This window comes from Schistocerca gregaria, chromosome 5 (assembly GCF_023897955.1).
Source record: "Schistocerca gregaria isolate iqSchGreg1 chromosome 5, iqSchGreg1.2, whole genome shotgun sequence".
Lineage (NCBI taxonomy): Eukaryota > Metazoa > Arthropoda > Insecta > Orthoptera > Acrididae > Schistocerca > Schistocerca gregaria.
This window is the reverse complement of record NC_064924.1, coordinates 266129865-266139112: the sequence shown is the minus strand read 5'-3', so window position 1 is coordinate 266139112 and position 9248 is coordinate 266129865.

The following is a 9248-nucleotide window of genomic DNA, read 5'->3' as shown; positions in this document are numbered from 1 at the left end:
TGAAGTGTTTCATGCATAGAAGACTGTATGCTTTTAGATGAATTAATCATTACTTGAATCAAAGCTCATGAGGTATATTCGTAACACCATGCTACTAATAAATTTATATTTAAAGATGCTATAACTTTCATGGTATTGTATGCCTATGACAACCTGCATCGATCTACACCACATAAGTTCACAGACCTTCTGCCTTCAGCAGGAATACCAGACAAATTGAGTCAGTGATATAGTCAGTACATAAGTTTCTTTTTTTTTTAACTGTAGTTTACTGTACTTCTGCAATTTCTTTTAATACTTTCCAGGTCAGCCAGTAAGACACCACCTGAATATTCAGAGAGATCTCTCCGATAGTTATCTCACGCATAGAGTGGTTGCCGTGTATCTTCAGATTTCAGACTTTTTTCAGACTTCTAAATAGAAAAGTTATGCTAGCAGACTGCGCCACGCATGATCACTGCATTTAGTTTTACGACGAGGTGGGTGGTCAACGTGTTATTGAAATCACATTACAAACTTATTACAAATGTTCATGTATGACTACTTTTCTTTAGTTTCGCTAAGTTGTTCACTATGTGATCAAAAGTATCCGGACACCTGGCTGAAAATGGTTTATAAGTTCCTGGTGTCCTCCATCAGTAATGCTGGAATTCAATATGGTGTTGGCCCACCATTAGCCTTCATGACAGCTTGCACTCTCGAAGGCTTACTTTCAGTCAAGTGCAGGAAGGTTTCTTTTAGAATGGCAGCTCATTCTTCAAGGAGTGCTGCACTGAGGGGGGTATCGATGTCGGTCGGTGAAGCCTGGCACGAAGTCGGCGTTCCAAAACATCCCAGAGGTGTTCTACAGGATTCGGGTCAGGACTCCGTGCAGGCCATACCATTACAGGGATGCTGTTGTTGTGTAACCACTTCGCCACAGGACGTGCATTATGAACAGGTGCACGATCGTGTTGAAAGATGCAATCGCCATCCCCGTATTGCTCTTCAACAGTCGGAAGCAAGATGGTGCTTAAAACATGTGTAGGCCTGTGCTGTGATAGTGGCACGCAAAAAAACAGGAGATGCAAGCCCCCTCCATGAAAAACACATCATCACCATAACGATGCCGGCTCCAAATTTTAATATTTTCAGTAAAGACTCTGCCAGATGACGTTCACCAGACAAAGTGGTTCAAATGTCTCTGAGCACTATGGGACTTAAGTTCGCAGGTCATCAGTCCCCTAGAACTTAGAACTACTTAAACCTAACTAACCTAAGAACATAACACACATCCATGCCCAAGGCAGGATTCGAACCTGCGACCGTAGCGCTCGCGCGGTTCTAGACTGAAGCGCCTAGAACCGCTCAGCCACTCCGGCCGGCGTTCACCGGACATTCGCCATCTCTACTCTCTGCAATCTGATCGCCACATTGTGCACAGAGATTCGTCTCTCCACACAACATTTTTTCACTGTTCAATCGTCCTATATTTATGCTCCTTACACTAAGCAAGGCGTCGTTTCACATTTACCGGCGTGATTTGTGGCTTATGAGCAGACGCTGGACCATGATATCCAAGTTTTCTCACCTCCCACCTACCTGCCATAGTACTTGCAGTGGATCCTGGTGCAGTTCGGAGTTCCTTTGTGACGGTCCGGATAGATGTCTGCCTATTACACGTAACGACCCTCTACAACTGTCGGCTGTCCCTGTCAGTCAACAGTCGAGGCCCGTCTGTACGGGTCCCTTCATGTTTCCACTTCACTATCACATTGCGAACAATGGACCTAGAAATGTTTAGGAGTGTAGAAATCTCGCGTACAGACATATGATACAAGTGGCACCCAATCACCTGACAACGTCTGAAGTCCGTGAGTTCCGCAGAGCGCCCCATTCTGCTCTCTCACGATGTATAATGACTACTGAGGTCCCTGATACGGAGTACCTGGCGGTAGGTGGCCGCACAATTCACCTAATATGAAAAACGTATGTTTTTGGGGATATCCGGGTACTTTTGATCACTTAGTGTACCTTCCCTCCACTGTGCCATGGCGGTCAATGCGAGGGGGCGCTTTTATTCGACAAGAAGATCTTTGCAATAATTTCGAAAGGTCGGGTAGAGAAACTATCCGCGTAAGATCGGCGCTGCGGTGCGAACTGAGAGACGAGTGCAGACAACGGTTGCGAGAAGGAATTGATAGGAGTACCGTGGGCGTGGACGGAGAGTGGAGACTGGCCCGGAGTCAGTAGGCTGCTGCTGCCTTGGTCGGCTACGATTGTCCTTCGCTGAAGCGGTCCGTGGAGCTATCAAATGGTGCCTCGTGTCTATCAGTACCAGTATTTACGCTGCCCGCTGGGACCAATTCTGGCTATTAAAAGCGGTGAGCATTGCTGCGCACCGGAGAAAACTGATAGTAACGACTGTCTGTTATGTGGCGAGTTGGATGTGATGAATCGAGCTTAATGCTTGGCACCGTGTATGCTGGTCAAAGGTCTCACAAGTGTAGTGGGCACAAACACGCATTTGCATGTGACTTTGTGGTATAGCTTGGTCAGCTGCATTACATGATCTAATCTGTTAGCATTCACAACTGCAAACCCTCCCTTGCCTTGTCGTCTATGCTGTAATTACATAAATTGAACCTCATTATTGCAGACTGCCACTAACTTGGTACATTCATGTATCATTATTGTCAGGTATTATCTCAATTCTCATGTGCCATGCGCCACTTTAAGCAACATAAACGTTTGATGTGGCCAACTATTATTCCTTAGTAACATTATGAGCTTGATCTGTTTTAGTGCACTACCACTCGGGTCCTGTAATCGGTCGCCTTTCCCACCATGTTGTTGGGCAAGCAATTCAAGTTGTATGTGGTGGTCCAAGTAATCTGGACCGATCAATTGATGGAGGGAGGAAACTGCACAATGCAGTAACCGTATTTGTAATGTCGCAGAGACAAAGGACAATTGGTTGGCACCTTGGACTTGGATTATTATGAACTAACTTGTGTACATAGCGGTTCTGTCAAATTTATTATGTTTAAAGGTTTGTTAAAGTGCTTCGCTTAATTTGTTTGCCACTTGGCAATTGAACTGTGTTTAAGTGTATGCGTACCAGTATTTACTTACATTCTGTGTGGGTGCACGAAATTCATTTAATCACCTTTTAATATTTGTAAATTATTATCAGCCAGTTATTGAATGTGGGTTTTACCATTTTAGCCAGTTGTGTGTCCTGAGAAACGATTGTTTCTGAAATGAAATGTCTAACAGTCATATGTGTTGCGATTCTTAATATTATAAATTTTAACACTCAGATTCTTAACTTCAGTATTTGTTAACCTCAAGCTGTGGCACGAATTCAGGGAGTTGCAAGTAGTCTAGATGTTGATTGCCTTAATAATGGCTAAATATGTAAAGCAAACATCTTACTTAAAATACCATTTTATTGGGATTTGTTGAAGTCATTTATGATATAGTGTTCTTAAGAAAATTTTTATCTTTTTAAATGAACATTATTTTAAATATATCTTGGATTGGTCAAGCTGAGTGAGGCAAGGAAAAAAACTGAAGATTTCACTATCATAAATACATGGTACATCAAATTAAGTTTGCTAATTGTTAAGTAAATTTGGGTTACCCTTGAGGTACCCTTGGGTTCCCCTTTCACACCACATCCCTTGTGCTGACCTTTGCCGCCCCTTCCTGAAACTCTTTTCATTCACTAAGTTCCTTTCCCTTTCTTAAATCACAGATAGCGTTACAAATTATTTATTGGATCCACAGAGAAGAGAGCACTTACCCAGGGAATGTTTCTGGATACGATAAACAAGTAATCCGAATACTTGAAGAACATGAACATCAGGTGAACGCCAGAGTGATTTTTAGCAGAACACACCTGATTTCCCGGCCATAAATGACGATGGGGCACTGAGATGTCCACTTCCTCCTTCTTCGTTTTGCTGCTCATCTATAGAGCCTGATAAACAAGTTGTTGACCATACTTATACAAACCTCGAACCATCACCTTCACTTTAGCAAGTATCTACTGAAAGCAACATCGATGTACGCTATATACAGTTACAATGGTTCTACGAAAACCATAGCCCTGTTTCTCCAAATTTCTCCCCAGTCTAAACGTTCAACACCTCCGAAACCAGAGGAAATTTGACAGAGTAGACAGTATCAAAGAAGAACGAGGTTCAAGTGCTCATAAACCATTCCACCAGCTTTTGACTGCTCTAAACCGAATAAGCTATACATTGCGATAAATTACACGGAACGTTAGTAACGCTAAGAATTTACTGGAAATAATATTCGTTCGATGAAATGAACGAGCTGGTATAGATAACATTTTACGCTCGAGTTTCTCTTCCAACAAGATCTAAATGTGGACTCTACGGGTATCGCGTAATCTGTTCAGAACATTAAGCACAGCTCTTGCAGAGATAATGCGTATTACGGGTAATGGCACTTCAGAGAATGACGCATTACGACCTCGAAATGTCGGCTAATTGTTAGTAAAGGGCACTGAAATAACTCAGCGTCTGCATTATCTGTATTTCTATTGGCGTCCATGATTCAATAAAGCTGTCTAGTAGTTTCTAGTAACATATTTTCGTCACGCTAACGAAGTAGTGCAAAAAGTAGAAAACGTAGAACACTTAATAGGAGTGCGATACATTCAGCATCCACAAGTTTTGCGTAAAAAAATGATAATTTTATTGTGTATCTTAATTTTGACAAGTAAAGATTTTAACCTTGACATCTACAGGTTTTAATGAAGTGTTTGTAGAGGTAAAAGTAAAATACAAAAATCTACTTAATACAGTGTGTGCATGTGTAATGTACGAGTAACAAATGTACCAGACGCCACCTGTCGGTAATAGCTTTATAACTAATATAAACGACGTGCATTCTGCCAACCATTTTTATGTGACGCAGCATGTGAATGTTGCTGTGAGTAAATGGGTTACTCCTATAACAGAAGTTGAAGACATGTTATGGTACATTTGATGTTGGTCGGACAGGATGAAAAAGGTTTGCATTTGTGAAATAGTAAATTACTATCATTATCGTTTCAGATCTGAAGATGGTTCTAGAGGAACCAAAACCGGTCATGTGAATAAACATTTTTGCAATCAAGACGGATTATAAGTAACATAAAACTGCAATATTTACCATATGTGAGTGGTTACTGCATGGTGGTGTCGAACATAGGCCGCAGTCACATTAATGTAACTGAATCGTGTACAATACGCAGTGCCCATATTACAAGTACTTATATGATTACAAAAAACTGTTAAATTATATTCCTATTGTTACTTTAAAACTGTAGAAAGTCATTAACTATCTTGTTTTGTATATGGAATCGTATACTTACATATAATGAAGTTACCGGTGACTGTAAGATAACGCTCAAACAATCAAAATTCTTTTCAACTTCGGAAACGAACAACAAATTGAACTCATTTTTTCCGATTTCCGCTACAAAAGAGCTTACTTTTGAAGTTTTTCCACGCACATAGTTCCCAATGCCTTGCAGCTATCGTGTCTGGAGAACAGACAGACTTTGCAACTCTTTCGCTACTTCTTTTCTCCGAAGGTTACGTCAAAAAATTTGCCGTTTACAGTGCGTCACAAGATAGCGAAAGCTCGAGAACAGAAAAAAAGATGCGAACCTTTAACAGGCTTTCATATTGAAGTGTGTAACTTAAGAGAAGAAATAACGTTAGACAAAGTTGCGACTGAAGTTATAACAAGCAATTATTTGCTTGCTTTTACTTAATTGCAGAAGGCGGCAGTGATTCACAACAAGTACTGCCTGCTCACCATACAGATTTCTCATGCTGCTTTCTCCCCTTCCCCCACCCTCTCTCCCATTCCCCTTCTTCCGGGGAAAATAAAAGTCTGGTGGTGTTTGCTGTAGTTGGTGCTAGAAGACTTGCGTTGTTCACAACTCGCAAAGGTCTCTGCTTAGTAGGAATTATACGCGATTCTGTGGAGAGCTGCAAGCGTGAGGCAGCGCACAGTCGCAATTAGATAGAAGGGCCCTTCCCCTGCTGCATCCTTATGTGCTCCCAATAATCTACGAGTGGTGCTTTGCACTTCGTTCCTGGGATAGAAGTGAGCTCTCACTCCGCGAAATGTGTCTTTCTCCCTTAGTCATACCGCGTTTCAGTGGAATACTGTGGGAGTGTAAAACAAAAAGAAGAAATTGTAACTTAGAGTTCAACAGAATCTTGTCAAAAATGTGCATCTTAAGATAGCAACTTTTTAAAGAAAATATAAGTATATTCTACACAAAATCAAAACTGTAGGGCTTGTATACTACTGTAATCATTCATACCGGATCCTTGTTGTTGTTTACCTTTTGTTATTTATATGGGTTTCATAACATAACATTTACATTTTTTGTTGGATGATAATACACGGAGGATCTCTCAGCGTTGTCAAAGTGTTTCAAAATGATTGTGCCACAGAAACTGTGGCGTATTTGAACGACTGGCTCCCTTGTCGAAAATATATTACACAGTATACTCATCTAATACTTTTTTTATTCTGCTTTTGGAAGTACATTCGACGCAAAGCACCACAAATATTAGGCGTTCTGACCACCTACCCACAAATTCTGTTTTCGGTAAACTGTGAGCTTTTATTAACCATCACTACAATCATTTATCATCTGTGTAGCTTTGCTCCTTGCATGATAACAGATCTGGGATTCACCAACAGACATTTTTTGTACTTATATACGTCTCTAATAGCCAGCAAATTAAGACAGAATCGTGCGATTCTCTACAGGTTATTCAACATTAGTATATACACACTCGAAGGATCCGGCGATGTAACCTACGAGGAAGGAAAGCACCCCACAACATAATGCGAATGTAAGAGAAACAATGTCGTGCAATGACTAATATCTTATTAAGTGAGAATTGCAAGAGATGGCCCAATTAAGCATGAAGGTGTGGGCGTTGCACCTCATACAGACATATTACTAAAGAAATTCATAAAACCACAAATTATTTACCCCCTGTATCAAATATATAAACATTTAATAAATGGACAAGAGATTGCAAATACGAACTATTGCCCTGGTGGAGGAACATGGAAACATGGAAACACAATATGCAACTAAATCTCGAACAGGGCCAATTACTGTCAAGAGCGTTAGTTTTTTGAGGAATATTCCCCAGAAAAGTAAGAATGAACCCAAGTTATTTCATTGCAACTAGCTGGCTATGAATATAAGATCTGCAAAATAGCACCCAGATGCAAATTAACTAACTTTACGTCGCTCTCGCCTCAGCAGCTGTATCAACGGAGCATGCTTAATGCAGGTGTGGAAAAGCAGTAGCGGCTGAATATTCCGCGTTCACCTAAGCCTTTGTACTTCGCTCTAAGTGGGAGGCATCTATCTCTGCAGTTCTCTGCATCGCCCGGCAGCAAGTATCCTCCCCCCTCTCTCTGCAGCAAGTATCTCCTCGCTAGCCTACAGAGCAGTATCTTTCTCTCTTGTCTCTTGTCTCTTGAAGGAACGTGGTCTCTCAAATTTAGGTGGTTCTGCCATTATCGAATCTCGTCAACCATTTGCAGCAGACCTCGGGAGTTCCGACCAATAATAATTTTATACACAATTTTAACGATTTTCTGCTCTCACAGATTTTGTCATGGTTAACCAATATGATAGATTTCCAACCACAGCCAGCCAAAAGTCCCCATGTACATACGAGTGAGAACTCCCCCATCCTCCTTAAATAATTACTGTAAGCCGCCCATAGAAGTCCTTACTAGGATTTTAAAAAACATTCCTACTTCGCATAGCAGTGTTCAGCAAGTCGTCCGACGCTATCAGGCTCTGTGTTTTCATCTCGACTTAAAATCTTATCTTTCTAAAAAGGATTTCTACGGAACACAGCCCGCTTCTGCGAAGGTCCTGTTGTGCAGACATGGCACACTGCCATCCCAATTCCCTAACTGCCTACATACGCCATCCCTGAATTGCTCTTCAACAGTGGGAAGCAAGAAGGTGCTTCAAACATCAGGGTAAGCCTCCGCTGTGATAGTGCCACGCAAAACAACAACGGGTGCAAACCCCCTCCATGAAAATACCTGGAACAGCGTCAGGTCTGCGTCTTTTAGCTATTCTCCTTGATCGCTGTTCGTCTTAGTCCCTTCACTGCATGTGTTCCCGTTTTTATGTGCTTGGGCGCTGATGACCACGCTGTTTAGCGCCCGTAATCCTCAAACACACACACACACACACACACACACACACATGAAAATACCACCGCATCCGAATTTTACTGTTGGCACTGCACACGATGACAGATGATGTTCACCTGGCATTCGTCATAGCCACATCCTACCATCGGATCGCCACATTTTGTACCATGATTCGTCAGTCCACACAACGTTTTTCCACTGTGAAATCGTCCAATGAGTACGCTCCTTACACTAAGCGAGGCGTTGTTTGGAATTTACTGACGTGATGTATGGTTTATGAGTAGCCGCTCGACCATGAAATCCAAGTTTTCTCACCTCCCACCTAACTGTCATAGTACTTGCAGTGGATCTTGCAGTTTGGAATTCCTGCATAATGGTCTGTATAGATGTCACCCTATTACACATTATCACCGTCTTCATCAGTTGGCGGCCTCTGTCAGTCAACAGACGAGGTCGGCCTGTACGCTTTTGTGCTGTACGTCTCCCTTCACGTTTCCGCTTCACTGTCGCATCGAAAACAGTGGACATAGGGATGTTTCGGAGTGTGGAAATTTCGCGTACAGACTTATGACACAAGTGATACCCAATCATCTGACCACGTTCGATGTCCTTGAGATCCGTGGAGCGCCCCATTCTGCTCTCTAACTATACTCCTGGAAATTGAAATAAGAACACCGTGAATTCATTGTCCCAGGAAGGGGAAACTTTATTGACACATTCCTGGGGTCAGATACATCACATGATCACACTGACAGAACCACAGGCACATAGACACAGGCAACAGAGCATGCACAATGTCGGCACTAGTACAGTGTATATCCACCTTTCGCAGCAATGCAGGCTGCTATACTCCCATGGAGACGATCGTAGAGATGCTGGATGTAGTCCTGTGGAACGGCTTGCCATGCCATTTCCACCTGGCGCCTCAGTTGGACCAGCCTTCGTGCTGGACGTGCAGACCGCGTGAGACGACGCTTCATCCAGTCCCAAACATGCTCAATGGCGGACAGATCCGGAGATCTTGCTGGCCAGGG